Below are 18068 nucleotides of genomic sequence, written 5' to 3'. Positions count from 1 at the left end.
TGCCAAAACGGGAGAATATATTCTTTTTCAAGAATGCAGTGACTCTTCCCTTCATTGTTTGCGAGGGCTATGGCTTCGACCCATTTAGATACATAATAAACTACTACAAGAATGTACTTCATCCCATGAGAGGTCAAGAAGGGGCCCATAAAGTCAATACCCCACAAATCAAGTAACTCAATCACAAGAATGGGGTTTAGAGGGAGCTCTTGCTTTCTTGAAATACCACCATCTCGTTGACATTTGTCACATGATTTAGCAAACCCATGAGCATCTTGATGAAGAGTTGGCCAATAGTAACCACATTGCAATATCTTGTGAGCGGTTAGGATACCACTGTGATGTCCACCAACAGGTGAAGAATGGCATGCCTCCAATACACTCAACATTTCACATTCTGGCACACAACGCCAAATAAGCCCGTCGGCACAACTCCTATACAAGTATGGTTCATCCCAAAAGAACTTCTTCACATCGTACATGAACTTTTTCCTTTGATGGAAGGACAAGTCTGATGGAACAATATCACTAGCCAGATAGTTCGCAATATCTGCGAACCATGGAATCAAGTCTTGTGAAGAAGTCAATACATGTTCATCGGGGAAAGTATCATCAATGTCAGTCTTATCCCCTAACTCTCTCATAGATTCATCCTCTAGACGAGACAAATGATCAGCAACTTGATTTTCAGTCCCTTTTCTATCCAGCACTTCAAAGTCAAATTCTTGCAGCAGTAATACCCAACGAATCAGCCTTGGTTTCACATCCTTTTTCGCCATCAAATATCTCAATGCTGAATGGTCAGTATGCACTATAACTCTAGTACCTAGCAAATAGGAGTGAAATTTCTCAAAAGCAAAGACTACTGCGAGGAGTTCTTGCTCAGTCACTGTGTAGTTCTTCTGGGCTTCATTTATGGCTTTACTAGCATAGTAAATTGGGTGAAGGATTTTGTTTCTTCTCTGTCCCAATACTACACCAAGAGACACTCCACTAGCATCGCACATTACCTCAAATGGACTGTTCCAATCCAGAGAAATAATGATAGGCGCAGACACTAACTTCTCTTTTAGCTCACCGAATGCTTTAAGACAGGATTCATCAAAACAAAATTTACATTCTTTCTCCAGCAATTTGCACAATGGGTGTGCAATCTTTGAAAAGTCTTTGATGAATCTCCGATAGAAACCTTCATGCCCAAGAAAGCTTCTCACACCTTTCATAGAGATCGGCGGGGGAAGTCTCTCTATTACCTCAACTTTAGCTCGATCAACCTCTATGACCTTTTCTGAAATGCTATGACCCAACACAATACCCTCTTTCACCATGAAATTACACTTTTCCCAGTTTAGTACCAAATTGCAGTCTTCACATCTCTTAAAAACCTCAGATAAATTGGTCAAGCATCGCTCAAATGAATCACCAACCACAGAAAAATCATCCATAAAAACCTATAGTATCCTCCACCATGTCAGAAAATATTGACATCATACATCTCTGAAAGGTTGCGGGTGCATTGCACAACTCAAACGTCATTCTTCTAAACGCAAAAGTCCCATATGGACAAGTTAAAGTGGTTTTCTCTTGACCTTCTGGTGCGATAGAAATCTGATTATACCCTGAATACCCATCAAGAAAACAATACCACCCTTTTCCAGCAAGTCTATCCAACATCTGATCCATGAAGGGCATAGGAAAATGGTCTTTTTCAGTCCATGAGTTCAGTTTACGGTAATCCATACACACCCTCCATCCAGTAACCGGTCTCATTGGAACAAGTTCATTCTTTTCGTTGGGGACCACAGTCATTCCTCCTTTCTTAGGTACACACTGAACAGGGCATACCCAACTACTATCGGCGATTGGATAGATTACTCCAGCATCCAACCACTTGATAATTTCCTTCTTCAAAACCTCTTACATAGGAGGATTCAAGCATCTCTGGTGCTCAATACTCGGTTTATGATTAGGCATGAGTTGGATTTTATGAGAGCAAATACCAGGAGGGATCCCAATAATGTCCGCAATGGTCCACCCAATAGCTCTTTTGAACCTTTTTAGTACCTTTACCAACCTCTGAACCTATTGTTCATCTAGGTCTGATGCAATGATTACCGGCATAGTGTCACCATTTCCTAAGAATTCATACCTAAGATGAGGTGGGAGAGATTTTAATTAAACTTTTGGAGCTTCCTTTATAGATGGTTTAGCGGGTGGGGACTCGCGATTCTTCATATCAAGCTTAAATTTCTTTGGTTTAAACCGAACATCACCTCGGTCAAGAGCCGCGACTAATGACTCATACTCTTCAATGCAATCGCTATCAAAGTTCATTATCACTGTCGCTAATGCTTCGACACCTAGGCGTTCTTCTATTTGTGTGTCAAAGGTCTCACCCATGTTGTAGGATATAGCAGATGCCGATTGGAGCTCACCACTCTGCCTCATGGACCTACAAATATTAAAGGTCACTTCCTCACTGTTCAACCGAAATTTCATCTGCCCCTTTTCCATGTCTACTAAGGCTCTTCCCGTAGCTAGGAATGGCCTCCCAAGGAGAATAGGCACTTCAAAATCAAGCTCACAATCAAGAATAACAAAATCAGCCGGAAAGATGAATGACTCCACTTTTACTAGCACATCATGAAGTATCCCTATGGGCCGTTTTACTGTTCGATCAACCATCAGTAGCCGCATCGCAGTGGGCTTTGGGTCACCCAAACCCAACTTCTTGTAAATCGAGAGGGGCATGAGATTTATGCTTGCCCCCAGATCACATAATGCTTTCGCAAAATGTAATAGCCCGATTGTACAAGGAATAGTGAACGCACCCGGATCTTCTATCTTTTAGACCAGAGATCTTGTAGCAATAGCACTACAGTGTTACATTCTATCATCATCCTCAAAAGTAACCGATCTTTTCTTTGTGACCAAATCTTTCATAAACTTGGCGTAACCGGGCATTTGTTCTAAAGCTTCTACCAAAGGGACATTGATAGAAAGTTGCTTCAACATTGTTATAAAACACCGATATTTGCCATCCTCAGTTTTTTTACTAATCTTTGAGGAAATGGGGGTGGTAGCGTAGGCATGGGAGTTACCTTTTGAGGCACTTCAACATCTTCTGCACTGTTATCTTCTAAATTAGCATCAGCATTTACCACTGTATCAGAGTCTTTTGTCACCTCATTCTCATTAGATGGCATAGGTGGGTCAATGGTTTGCTTTCCACCGCGAGTAGTGATTGCCATACAATGTCCATCATTTTCCGGATTTTGGACAGTGTTGCTAGGAAGAGTACCCGGTTGTCGTGTGTTCACAGTTGCAGATAATTGGGACAATTGTAACTCCAGTTGCTTAATCGATATTGCATGTGTATCAACTTTTTGCCCAATACCCGTTAGATCATTCCTCAACTCTTTATTGTGCTCATCACTAGCATCGAACCTCCTCATCATTTTATGCAACATATCCTCAACTCGCGACATACTACCTCCACCATCCCTAGGAGTAACTTCACGATTTTGAGGAGGAACATAAGGTCCATTTCTGTCGTTTCTGTTACCATAGCTACCCCTGTTGAAGTTGTTGTCGCGATTGTAGTTTCCATCTCAGACATAATGACCCTCACGATTGTAGTTACCATAGTTTCGACCTTGGTTCCCTTGACCTTGGCGCCAATTTTCCTGATTAGAGCCTTGGGCACTTGGTCGGAAACCCCCCATCTATTTATTTACTGCATAGGAATCCTCCTCATAATAACACTCATCGATTGGAGGTGGTGGTTTAGCCAAGTAGTTGAGTGCATTAACCTTTTCTGCACCCCCAGTGACATCATTTAGTACCAACCCAAGCTCAGTTCTCATCTAAGCCATTTCTTCACGAATATCATCTGTGGCTGGGTTGTGAGTGGATTGCACTGCGAAGGTGTTTCTCCCTGTATCGGACTTCCTAGTACTCCAAGCTTTGTTGTTACGGGAGATTTTCTCTAATTTCTCAGCAATCTCAGCATAAGGGCTTTCTCCATAAGATCCACCTGCTATAGTGTCCAACACCGCTTTATTGTTATCATCCTGTCCCCTATAGAAGTATTCCTTTAGTGACTCATCATCAACACGGTGATTTGGGACACTTCTTAAGAATGAGGTGAATCTATCCCAAGAACTACTGACTGACTCTCCTGGTAGTGCCACAAAGTTATTCACCCTGTCTTTGTGGTTTAATTTCTTGGAGACCGGATAGTAGCGTGCTAAGAAGACATCCCGTAGTTGGTTCCAAGTGAAAATGGAGTTGTATGGGAGCTCAGTAAACCACATAGCAGCCTCTCCTGTCAGTGAGAGAGGGAACACTCTGAGACCTATTACATCTAGATACAAATCAGGCCTCCTCACACAACTTTTACACACTACCGTTACCTTAGCTATATGGGCATGTGGATCCTTAGAAGGTAGCCCTGAAAACAAACCTCTGGCAGTGAGCATTTGCATCAGACTACTAGTTACCACAAAAGTGTGGCCTGTAAGTAGAGGAGGCAAAACCAGTGGCCCATCCGAATCTGCTATGTTATCATAGCCTCTGAAGTATGCTTGGGGCCGTGGAGCGGGATTCTGTCCCCTCTGTTGATGTTCACCCGGAGCATCGGGTAACATCTGACCATGAACATCAGCCGGAGCTGGGATGTTCTGGTTTGGATCCTCATCATTGATTCCCAAATTAGGATTCATGTTTCGTAGTGTACGCTCTAGCTCGTTATCGTAGGAGAACAACGGTTCTCTTTTTCTCCGTGTATTTGGCATACAAGGAGGATAGTTCTGAAAAGAAATCAAAAACAATAAAACAAAGTAAAATCAAGAAAATATCAACTAAACTATAGTAAGAAGTTCAAGTTAATCTAAAAGCTAAATTCCCCAGCAGCGGCGCCAAAATTTGATACGCTCAAACTTACTTCTCAAATGAGAAGTAAAGCGGTCGCGTCAAGTAAATAACCCAACTAGTGAGGTTGGGATCGTTCCCATGAGAAAAATAGTCTAGACTTAACTTCAACTTGTTATTACTATTGTTCGGTTGATGACTTCCTTAGAAAATAAAAGCATAAAAAGGGGGGTTTGTATTTCCTAATGAGCAAAAATAACTAACGAACTTGAAAGAGACACTTAACAGCTTTTAATGTTGGGTTTTAATCAAGTAATCAAAGTAACTAGGGTTTACGTGTTCCCCACAAGTTCATAACTTGATAATTCTAACTATAACAATTCTTTCCTAGTATCTTGCATGCAAAGTGATAAGTTATGTATTTCTAAATCCTTGGTCCGGCTACGTGTGTTGCTTTCCTAACCCTTATCCTTACCTCATATTAAGCATCGTATTCGATATTTGACTAAGTTATTACCTCGTACCAATCAATACTAGCCTATTAGATAGTATACACTAAATCTATGTTAATAATTATTTTCCTATTACCTACCTCCTTGGTCCGGCAAGTAGCATTAAGGCGAGTTCTAACGTTGATCATCCGTTAAAAAGACTTCTAAGCGAAAGAATTATTAATACATGCAAGACACTATTCTAGAATTGTTATTTTAGCTAGGGTTTATCTCATTATTTGCCTATGGTTCCCACAACCCTAGTTATGGAGTTTAGTTCCTCATAGCCATAAACACAATATTCAAATATGTTAACCAAGAATTCATGTACTTACTTCAATGAGAAAGAATAAAGTCTGAAAATTTGCTTGATTAATCACCAAAAATCACTTGTAAGAATCTCTAACAATCAATCACTCAAAACACAAAGTCTAATAATATGATGTTTAATCTCACAGAGTCTAACCTCAAAAACAAGGTTTTTCAAACTATTTATAAAAAAATAAAAACCTAATTAAACAAGGATTCTAATTACTGGAAATCTATCAAAACGCGGCTGGGTCGATGGACCACGCGACGGACCGTCGTGGTCATGACGGACCGTCGTGGACTATGTCGTCCCATACTTGGTGCAATTCTTCTGCTGCTTTCTTCATTCTCCTCGACGGCAAGTGTGACGGACCGTCATAGGTACAACGGTCTGTCGAGGGTCTCGTTTCAAAATACTTCAACTCTTGGAATCTGGGTACTGGGATCACTTCTATGATCTTCACGACGAACCTGCAAGACGGACCGGCATAGCCATGACGGACCGTCACAAGCTTCGTAATCCCACACTTGGTCAGACTTTCCCATCTTCCTTTAGCAGCTTCTCTACGCTGCCATCTACGGACCGTCACAGGCACGACGGACCGTCATAAGCTCCGTAGGTGGTCTCTTCTTCATTTTTCGCTCAAAATCTCCGCATTCAGCTATGGACAGATTTCTTGCAAAACAAAGAGAAACTTATATCAAAATTAGCACAAAAAGGGCTTTCAGACACACTAAACTTAAGGAAAAAGTATTAATTATACCGTGAAACCACGGTATATCACGTTCTCTCCCCTTTTACATTCATTTTGTAGGTTTTCTAATTATTAAATTAATAAAGTAGTCAATATGCTCTTTTTCTTTAAAGAAAAATAATTTGTGGGAGTTGAATTTATTAGGGATGAAAAAGACAATCAAATTAAGGATCTAAAAAGAGATAATTTTTTTTAAAATATGATTGTTTATTTTTATTATGTAAAATATGGATTACTTATATTTTTTATCGGCACATGATTTTTTTCTCAATTTTACAAATTTAATCTTATCATTTATTTTTAATAAGGGAAATAATTAGTTAACAAAAAATATATATGATCATTTGTTAGACGATGAGGGCATATGCATAACCTATTACATCAACTGAAGAAAAGACATATTGCTGGGTGAGTGTGTGTGTATGGGGTGGGGGGATTAATTGTCTATCTTTGTCGTCTATGATTGATTAGACGGAGGACCTCACGGACCAAATTTGTGCTTGAACAATGTTGTCTTTGTGTGATGGGCTTCTCATTGTGAGGTCCATTAACCTACATGGACAACATTTTCACAATATTTTATGACTGCTTAAAATAGATTTTTCCTTGTCCCTCTCGTGAAAAAACTTTTGTCTTCTCAAAGTAGGCTCAAATCATGATCCTTTTTGGATTGGTAATGTTGCATTATATGTGTTTCTCATACAATATTTTAGGTGTAATATAATCTCCCTAAGAATTTTTAAGTACCTTCTCACAAGGAAGACAATATATCATCATGAGAAATCTTAAGAAATTCTTTTTAATATTTATTCTTGACATTATGATTTATTATTATTTTGTCATTTTAGTCCACATATAGATAGTGATGGTCATCTATTATTATGTTGTAACATACATCATGTCACATTAATTCCTCACTGGTGACACTTAGCACACAATTGTACATGTAACTCTAATTCTAATTCTAATCTGTTTTACATTTCTCTAGTTCTTCTCTTGTGCCTAGAGTTTTTCCTACTCACAGTAGGATCAAATCATGACCTAGATTGGTTATGATTAATCATATGTGATGTTTGAATGACTTTATAAAATATATTATAGTTTTTGTGTTTTAAAAGGTATGAATGAAAAATAAAGAGTTGCAACTTTAATGAAGAGTTGTGACTTTTATGAAAAGTTGCGACTTTTATGAATAATTGCGACTTCAATGAAAAGTTGTGACTTTTATGAAATGTTGTGATCTCTCCGAAAGATTGTGACTTTTTCAAAGGTTTGTGACCTGTCTTGTAAGACACAATAAGAACTTTTTTGTACTACCCTTTATTTTGTATAAATTGAGGGATTTTCTTTTATTTTAGGGGACTGAACTTCTTTTTCTACTACTAAATCTAGTACTCTAAGTATACTTTACTACTGTTGAGCAATTCGCTGGCATTGTGATCTTAGGTACCCTATACCGGTGAATAATATAGTTCTATCATGGGAGGATATATTCCATTTACCTCAAGTACTTGAGGGGAATAATATCCTTAAGGGAACAATATGCGTTCAATGAGCTTAATTTTCGTCTTTTAGAAATTATTTTTGTACATTTTTTCTAATCTATTTCTGATTCTATTTTCTATAATAGTTTTAATTTTTTATTTGTGAAAATTCTCTTTAATCTTTGTTATCTCTTACCAACTTCTTTAAAGTTTTGTTCTTAGTATCTTAGGAATACAAGATGGACAACACTAGTTTTTTTATGGGATCATCAAGCGCAAATATGATTGATTCTTTTTAATTTTAGACCTTAACTTGATGCTTTAATCATATCTTTCCATTGTAGTACATTTCTTCTAATAGAAAACCGTATATTATCATGTTGTAACGTACATCATGTGACATTAATTGCTCTCGATTAAACTTTAGTCACACAATTATACTACCATCGTAAAATTTTAAATATAAATTTTAAGCTATCAAGTAACAAAAAGTATTTACTTGATTAATATTTTTGAATAATTATTATAGTTGATATTTAAAGGGCCAAGTTCATGGTTTATTTAATACACTTTATAACTTGGTGCATGTATTGAAACAAGTTAGTGGGTTTAATATTTTTATATCTTAATTTGAGTAAGAAAAAGAAAAGTGAGAGGGGAAATAGATGCCACAAGATGAGAACGACTTCAGGTAGCACAAATTCCAATCATACTATATTCATTCGATATACTTATGTTGATTGTTTATATGAATAGTGAGTATTTGGTATTGGATGAAAGACACAGAAATAATTTGATAGGGCGGGTTGTAAGTTTTTAGATGTGGATAAATTTGAAGTTAGATGGAAGGTTGAAATCAACAAGAAATGGGGGCCAACCATTGGAAGGTGATGTGATAATTTGGAGTTTACAGAAAAAGGGGATCTTGACTTCTTGTTGTTCATGACAGCCGCTGGTTACGAAACTAGTGGCTTACATTTTGATTATCCTTAATTATTTGTCATATTAGAAATTATGTCTTTGATATATTGAGTTAGATAATTAAATATAAGATGTATTGTAAAAGTGAACACCATTAGATTTATGCTATTTTGGTAAATTGAGACTTAATCATAGGCTTAAAATTTACGAATATATGAGACTTGACAGATTTAGTTGGAACAAATATTTATGAATTTAATTATAAGTTGGGGATTTTTGACCTAGTCTAGACCTATAGTAATATGGGTGCCTACGGATTCACTTCTTATGAATATTGCATATTTGATAGATTAAGAATATTCAGAAAGTTTGTGAGAGGAAATAGCGAAACCTTGAAGGTTCGTGCACATGTTCAACATTTAAGGTATGTAAGATTTCCAAAATTTTTAAAATTAAAATTTTCTAATTTTAATGATTAAAATGGAAACATACAATGGGTAAGGGCGAGAGATGGGGTATCATACCACTGGATTGATGGATATTGGTACGACGAGTAACATTATTTTAAAGGGAAAATATAGTACTATAGAATGACAGATTGTACTTCGAGAATGTAAAAGCCTATGAGCATTACCTGATGTATTATTCAATTGATATCTTTTGTGTGATTGTGATTATTTATTGAACCCATAAATTTGTAATAGTTTAAGGGATATTATACTTTCCATATGTGTTGGACATGTGTCGATCAATCCTGCTGGAAATTTTGAGATGTTATGACTGTAAGTTGGGAAAGTGGGGATCATTTGTGATGGGAATTATTTGATTTTATCATAGTGAGTTCAGATTGCTCACAGAGACATGTGAAACTCTTCTGTAATGGTATATGGACCTCGCCATTCCCCCGGGGTAATCTACTCTTCATGTATTTGAGAAGTATAATGTAAATACGGTTGAGACACTACTTGGTATATGCGGTATATCATTTAATAGTTTTTCATTATATTGAATATCATTACATCCTTTAGTCATATTTGATTACGTGTTTATTGGGTGGATGGACTTTACGTGACCTTTGTGTAACAATTCGAGAGCACCCCCTAGTCGTTATCGGCGTATTAGACATTAAAGAGGTCTTAAGCCCTTAGCATTCATCATAGCATGTATCGTTGAATAAAAGTGCGGAAAATTTAAAGCTTCTATGGTGGAAGTTCAACTTCACTTCATATATGAAAAACTGAATCTAACTTCGTCATATCATACAATCTAAACATAGGAGAATGGAAATTTGGGATTTAGCCTTTACATCAGTAAGAAGTCTAGAACTAGGAAAGTACAACAATGTCTTTCAACATAACAAAAGAAATAAAAGCTAGAACATAAGGATCTTATCTTGGGACTTGAGGATTCACCAACTTGGAGATGCAAATCTAAGTGTCTTGAGAAATATGTCACGACTGGAGTGTAGACCCTACACGATATCGGCGTCGTTAACCTCTCAGAGGTCGCTGATAAGCCTACATACGTTATTCATACTTCACCTAGGTTAATTTAAGCGGAAAAATTAAAATTTTTTTTTCTTTAACATACTTGCTAAACATTCTTAACATTTCATAATCGTTTATCATCAACCATCTAACATTAATAGATAAGCAATTGAGAGAAATAGTTTAATAAGTATTAATTGTATAATTTCGAAAATGGCACCAATACAAAGTCTGAATCAAAACAAGAAAGAAACACTAGTGGAACATGCTCCACTAACTCACTCTAAAACTAAGCTGGAATGTAAAATAATAATATCCTTGAAAGCATGAGGACCTACAAAACTCCGGATGAATGCTAACGTCTGGATAGCTGCAACAATGATCCTGTAGCTCTATTGCCAACCTGTGCCTGCACCTAAAATAATATAGATGTATAGGGTTAGTACACACTTTTACAAAGTATGGGTATATGCAAGCACACACCAAGGACATGCATGAGAAAGATTGCTCTTTTCTAACGACATGAATTTTGGAGATCAAGTCGGTAGACTTGCCAACTCGAGATAAGGAAAGTTAGTGAACTTTCCAAATTTGATTAGGAAGGTCATGTCACGAGAGTAACATGCATCATCATAAATATCATATTGAACACAGTACGTAACATATTTATATAGTACATACCATAGCACATAACATAGAACACATAGCTTGTTTCATATCATTCATTCATATGCCATGAGACCTTGAAATCATGGACTTGACATTAATACTTTCAAAAATGAGGGCTAAACATATGGGACCTCAACTAGGGAGTCTTCATTAGTAAACACAGAATCTACTTCATTCATTCATACGTACTTCATTTCATTTAATTCATAGGCCAGTGTGAACACCTTCTATACCTAGGGTGTAGTTTAAGACTTTCATCGGGTTTGTTGTGCAATGATCAGGAATAACCTAATGTCATTACCTGAGTCTAGCTCACCTTTTGCTTATCCTATCCTAACACCTTTGGTAACATTCATTTAATTATGTGCTTCATTTGAGGCTGGCCTCATTCATTTATTGGGAGCTTTAACTTTAACCTACATAGATCATGTGAGCATCACGAAATCCAATATCTCCCCCACACCAAAAAGAGGTAGAATCACCGGCCAAAGTGACTCAATAATATGCTATGCATATATTGGAATTTAACCTCGTTAGATCCCTATATTGGAAGTATAGGTTCAAAGACTAGGAGATGTATGGAGACCCATACACCGCAAGCCGGACAGTCTCATCTCATGAGAGTTACGTGAACCTTCACCCTTCCCGAAAGAAGGCATCACCGCTCATAGCTAGCCTATTGGTGCTCAGTATAAAGTTCCATTACATTCAACTAATACATCATGGAAGCTGGCTTCTAGTATGAGAACAATATAGCTCATTAGATGATTTCTCATCTCATCATTAGTATTAACTGTGTTAAACTCTATACTTTCATTAAAGTGTTTATAGTGACCGATGTCTTCATTATGTTACACTCTCATTGGTGATTACGTATTGGTAACATTTACTTAGGCTTATTTGAGATTGCTCTCATCATATACATTAGCCTCATATCATGTTGTCGCCACATTCTTCATTATTAACACCATTGCTTTTCATAGTTACTGACCTCTTATTACATGAATGCTCATTTCATCATTTAATAGTTCATGTCATCATATGCCAATGCACTTGTCCATTTAGTGTATCTTACACTCATAATTAACCCTCCTAGGGTTCATCATTTCATTACGTACATCTTAGGTTCACTTACTTTTGAACATATGTTAGACTTATGTGTCTATACATACAAGCCATAGGGCTTTATTCATAGCTCGTTAAGTGATTCTTACATTCCTAAGATTATGTAGTACACTTATGTATCTTGTATATATGCCAAGATCTTGATTTTTGATCTAAGTTGATGCCATTACTCTTGGATGATTACTCACATATGACTTATGTATCAATACGGAAGTTTGGGCAAGGAACCCAAATCTTGAATCACTTGGATATCATTTATATTTTTCATTGATTTTATTTCTAATATTCATAACATTAGAATTCTATATTAAATCTCAACATTTACATTGGAAGGATAGATTTTTAATTTAATTTTACTCTATATTTATCCGATGGATTGTGGGATCCAACCCCCACAACCTCTTTTTATTTTTCATTAAGAATACATTACTCATTTTGGGCCAAACCAAGAGGTTGTAGGTTAAAACCCCCACAACCTCTTTGATTTTTCTATTAATTTCGCTGTGGAGGCTGTGAAGCGGTGGGTTCGAACCCCCACCTCTCTATAATTATTTTATTTAAATTGGGCGAGTGGCAATGAGGTTGTGGGATCAAACTCACACAGCCTCACTCCATTTCCTAATTAATTTCGCTTCTTCCTTTAGCCTTGAGGTCGTGGGTTCGATTCCCACGCCTCGCGTTTTCTTTTTCCTCATTTTCTTTTCTTTCGCGCGTACCTGGAGGTCGTGGGTTCAAATCCCACGCCTCCCATTTATTTATTTAATTAATTTTCTCCTCCTTCTCCCTACAGATCGCGAGTTTGATTCCTCCCAATCCCATTCTTTTTTTTCTTTGAGGCGAAATCTGTAGCTAGGATTGAATCCCCCAGCCCCTATTTTTTTTCTTGGCCTCCCGAAACCATAAGCTAAGGGGTTCGATTCCCCTTAGCTCCTTCACGTTTTTCTTTCTTTATCAGCCATCTCAACATGTGAGGTGTTGGGTTCAATTCCCACTGACCTCACTTATTTAATTTTCCATTTTAAGCCCATATTTCAACCTTATTATAGAGTACCCAAATCTGAAAAATTCTTGTCATTATTCAATTCATATTTAGTTCCATTGCTCATAAGTTTTGTTGGCTAAAAGATGGTTATTTCAATCCACTATATTCATAGTAATGCACATCACATTGTACACACATTGCACACATAAAATACACAAGAAATACATGATTTATACAACCCCAAAATAGTGGACAAAGCCACTGCCCACGTTCACATACACACACCAATTTTTCGATCACACTTTGAATATTGTTTTCATAATTTCCCTCACATAAACATGTTCACATTTAATATAAATACATCATTCATGCCTAAGTCTAGCATCACAACATACCCATCCTACAAATTCATTTGGGAGCTAAGGACAAGGACATACAACGGGGAACAACTTTAACTTTCAAGACATTGACAATCGTTCGAAGGAAAATACTCTTGGAGAAAGAATTCCAGGAGAGAAACCCATTCCTTTTGATGTTGTTCAAGTGTGAATCTTCTGCCCTGAAACTCCCCCAAATCACACCCAATTCTCCTCAACGTACACACCACTCGACGAACAACCTCCCTTTGCCTTGACCTTTTTGATTACCTTACTTTTCTTAAAACTTTTCGTGTGTTTTTCAAGTGTGACGAAAAATTGTTACTAAACTGTTCCTGAGCTTTCTTGTTAGTCAGAGCGTGAGAGAATAAGAGTTGAGAGACGTGAAAGAGAGTTGAGAAACGTGAGGGAGATAGTCATTAGGATTAGGAGACTAAATTCAACACTTAGCCAAAATAGGATTTAGTTGAATTAATACAAATATCTGATTTATTTTAATTAGTACATGAAAGCACTATTTTTCCCTTAATGAATAGATTTTAATTTATTATTAAATCATCAATTCTTTGCTCTTAGTGGGGCTTGAACCCGAGTGGCACCCCATTTGCGAAATGGGTCACTCCGGGTTACCCCAATCCGAATTGCTCTTTTAATTAAATTAATTAATTTATTAATTCCACAGGGTAATTAAATTATTACCATTGTCCTGGAAAAGACCATTTTACCCCTGGACCCTCAAAACTTAAAATTTCCTCTTTATGTTCGGTAAAGATTCCTTCGATTAAATCTTCATTTTCGCGAGCCTTACTTGGTTGGTTCCAACCTTTCAAAGCTCAACTAACTCCCCAAGTTAGTTGACTTCGTCGTAGTAAGGGTTTTGAGGTCTGGTTCTACGCGTTTCAATCCGTGTGAACCTTGGTTTAATAGCTATGAAAATCCTCAATGACCCAAACTATAATGTTTGGGGAAAAGGAAAGAAAATATGGATTAGTACATCACACATACTAAGTATGATTTATATGCATAACATCATCAATGCATGTATAAAAGGACATTTTTGTCAAAATATTCTTTTTACCAAGTAAATCCAATATGCACATAAGTAAGCATCATAAGGTAACCCAACATAATGACATCCCAACATTTAGACAACCTAAGCAAAACTTTTGCAATGCAACAGACAGAATCACATAACACTATCCAAAGCTAATAATCACATTAAGCAACCCACTTCATACATACATTCCTCATATCATATCATAACTTACCATATACATAAGGACCATACATAAGTCATAGTCAACATAGTCATAAGGGAAGCTACTACAACTATCTCTTAGAATCCACAAGTGCAATGTGATAAAAAAGTCCTATAACCTATTTTACACTATGTAGAACCCATTAAGAGACCCGTAATAAGAGTTCATACATTTCCTTTATTCATTTACTTTTACATTAGGTAAAGAGGTTGCAATAACTGACATTACACCACGAGAGCTACATGGAATCCGATGTTCCACTCCCAGACCGAAAAGAGAGGGTTAGCACTTTACTAAGGTGTAATCTTTCATACATAGTTATTTAGGTACATCCACTAAGCTAGAGTCCTATGTGGATATACAGTTAAGGGTCAAAGAAATTGTTACTAGAAATCCTAACATAGTAAACATGGAGGTTTCTATCTCATGAGACCACACATATATTGGGAATCTGTACTTGTTAAGCATAAGGAAATCGATGTGGTGTGCCAGAGTTACTAAAAGTGAGACTCCCATTTCATTTACATGCCCTTTCGGTGCTAAGAATCTATTCCCTTTAGGAATCATAGTTAGGCATCACATAAGTTCATGTAAGCCTTCTCTAGATCCTTATGTAAACATTTTATAATAAGAACTAATAAGTGTTTATAAGTGAGAACAATCCTTTCACCTTAGAAGCACTAGCAAGTGAGTAAACCTTACACTTTAAAATTTCATTATAATCATGAGAAATACCTTTCAATCATATAACAATCATACCATAACATACATACATACTTCATAGCTAATTTAAGTGTCATCAACAAATAACAAATTCTATATAACATCATTAATATCTAAGTAAATCATCTTTCATACTTGAGTACAATGAAGAATCCACGTTCATACCTTCTTGCCCATCATGGGACTTCATGCTTCAACCACCTAACAATGAATAACTAACAAATAATATAAGGTAATTCATGAAGAAATAACTTAACTTACATCAATATAAACAATCGGTATATTCATCATGTTTAATCAATTTACCATATGAAAAATCCAAGATTTATGAAATTGGGCAAGAGCATGGGTTCAAGGGAATTCTAAGTGAACAACAACAATTATCCATCATTATACACCTAAACCACCTTAAATAATCATAATTCACCATAATTGATTCATAATTTTGTGTTTCAAAGAAGACCCATGTGTAGAGAAAAATCCTAAATTTTTGGAGAATTTTGGAAACATCTTTGGAGGGACCTCTTGGGGAAAGGAATCCCAAGAGTAAAAGAAACCATACCTTAATGAAGATTTTGCTACGAAATTGAGTTGAATCCATTGAGAATTGATCCTCTTCTTGGAGCTCCAAAGTTCTTCAATGGAGGTTTAGCATAAAGAGAGAAGCTAGAGAGAAGGAAGAGCTTCAATATTTTGTTAACTTCTAATTGAGAGTTTTGTGTTTTTGATTGGGAAATAAGTTTAAAATGACTAGAAACTATATATATATATATATATATATATTAATCATCCTGAAATACCCAAAACACCCTTACATTAGTTGGACCTTAAAACAAAAGTCCAACTTGATTTTTCATTAAATTCCTTATTTCGTCAAGATTTGACGGTGGGTCCGCGACTTGCCACCATGCCCCATTTATTTTTTTGAAATTTCCATTTAAGGCAGAAGATCTCGTGTCAGCTCTGCATCGTGGACCTAATATTTTCAAGAATTGGGGCCAAGCGCGCGAAGCGTGACCACTCCCATAATCTGCCCGACGAAGTCTTTTCTTCGTTATTAATCTCTAAAGCCTCTGAACTTCCCCAAATATTTCCCCAAACACTTAGGACTATAATTACCCCTTTTAAAATTATAATTCATTGCTTTAGGCTCTATTTTAGGTCATAGAATTTCTAGACCATTATAATTTGATTGTTCCTAATTGATGAAATTTGACTGATTATTATGATGTATACTTGTAAAATTAAAGGATTATTTTTTTATAAACTCATGTTACTACTTTCTCGTTGTTGGTCTACAAGACATTTGGGTACATGTGCTTTTATACTAATACAACACGATTTGCACCTCTTTATGCTGTAAATATCTAATTCTAGATACGAGTGCATCTCCTCGAACTTTTTGAATTTGAGCTTGGATTATTTTAGAGTTATGGTGAGCTGCTTGGTTGTTCCGCAGCCCACACCTCCATCCATCATGTTATTTATGTTCTTATTTTTTTTATTCAGATTTGATATTTCTTAGGCTTTTCATATAGTTTTAGATTTGCACTATATTTTAGACGCTCTTGTACTTATGACACAAAAATCATGGGTGGTATTTTAATTTTTTACACTTTTTACTTATCCAACACTCAACATTTGTGATATTCCCCTTATTGTTTATTTGTTTTTACTGTTTTCACTTTATTCATTTTATTTACATGGTAAAATTAGTGGTTTATATTACCTAGAAGTTTGAAACTTAGGTGAAATCACGACATGTGAATTTGAGTCGTGACAATTTGGTGTCAGTGCCCAAGGTAATTTGGTTTCACAAGTTAAAGAGAAATGTCTAATAGATTCTTACGGATCGGTATGATGACGTCCATACTTATCTTCGAGAGGCTATAAGTCTTTTAAGAAACAACTATCCTTTCATTCCTTATCTTGCGTACTCGACTTTGTTAAAATTCTGTTCGAGTTGTCTTATTCTCACACAAATGACAAGGACTCGTGCATTCATGATCAAAGATCAAGAACTTGTACCCGTACTCATTAAATGGTTTACTGAATGAGGTAGTTGCATGGGTGAGGTCACATTAGATGTTGTATTGCACTATTTTTGCATATTAGGCTTATAAGGACAATTTATGTGTAGAAAGTGATAGAAGGGTTCATGATGATGAAGCTCCTGAATTATATTAGTATATTTATGTGAGAATGATTATGAATTTATATCACTTTTTATGAGGGGTTTCACAATCTTGGATTAGTGTTTTTCCATAGAGTTAACTACACACATTTTCATAGTGTAATCCCTATGAAGTACTGGTTGATATATTACAATATGAGTAGGCCAACTAAGCAATATCGACTATGATAGCTCATAATTATCCCGCAAAATAAGAATTATTTAGAAGTGTACAAAAAGTATCAAATAGGAAAAAAGTGTCAAGTAAACATTGAAAATTAAAAAGATTCTACTGGGATAGCTCATGATGATCCCATGAAATTCATAGGAAAATTATGATACACTTTAAAAAATCATGTGAGAACTGCATATAATCAAACATTACCAATCCAACACATGATTTGATGCTATTGTGAGAAGATAAAAGTTTTGACATGAGAG

At 36.1% G+C, this 18068-nt stretch overlaps 1 long non-coding RNA gene across 1 annotated transcript; it reads right to left on the bottom strand.

The window, feature by feature from the left end:
* Positions 1–10540: 10540 nt before the first annotated feature.
* Positions 10541–16173, bottom strand: LOC112942037 (uncharacterized). The gene is made up of 3 exons (XR_003247878.1): positions 16017–16173; positions 15620–15655; positions 10541–10734 (listed from the first exon to the last, which is right to left on the bottom strand). It is a non-coding gene; the product is annotated as an uncharacterized lncRNA (long non-coding RNA).
* Between the last annotated feature and the right edge of the window lie 1895 nt (positions 16174–18068).

The sequence above is a fragment of the Solanum lycopersicum genome, chromosome 8 (assembly GCF_036512215.1).
Source record: "Solanum lycopersicum chromosome 8, SLM_r2.1".
Lineage (NCBI taxonomy): Eukaryota > Viridiplantae > Streptophyta > Magnoliopsida > Solanales > Solanaceae > Solanum > Solanum lycopersicum.
This window is presented reverse-complemented; position numbering and strand designations above follow the sequence as displayed.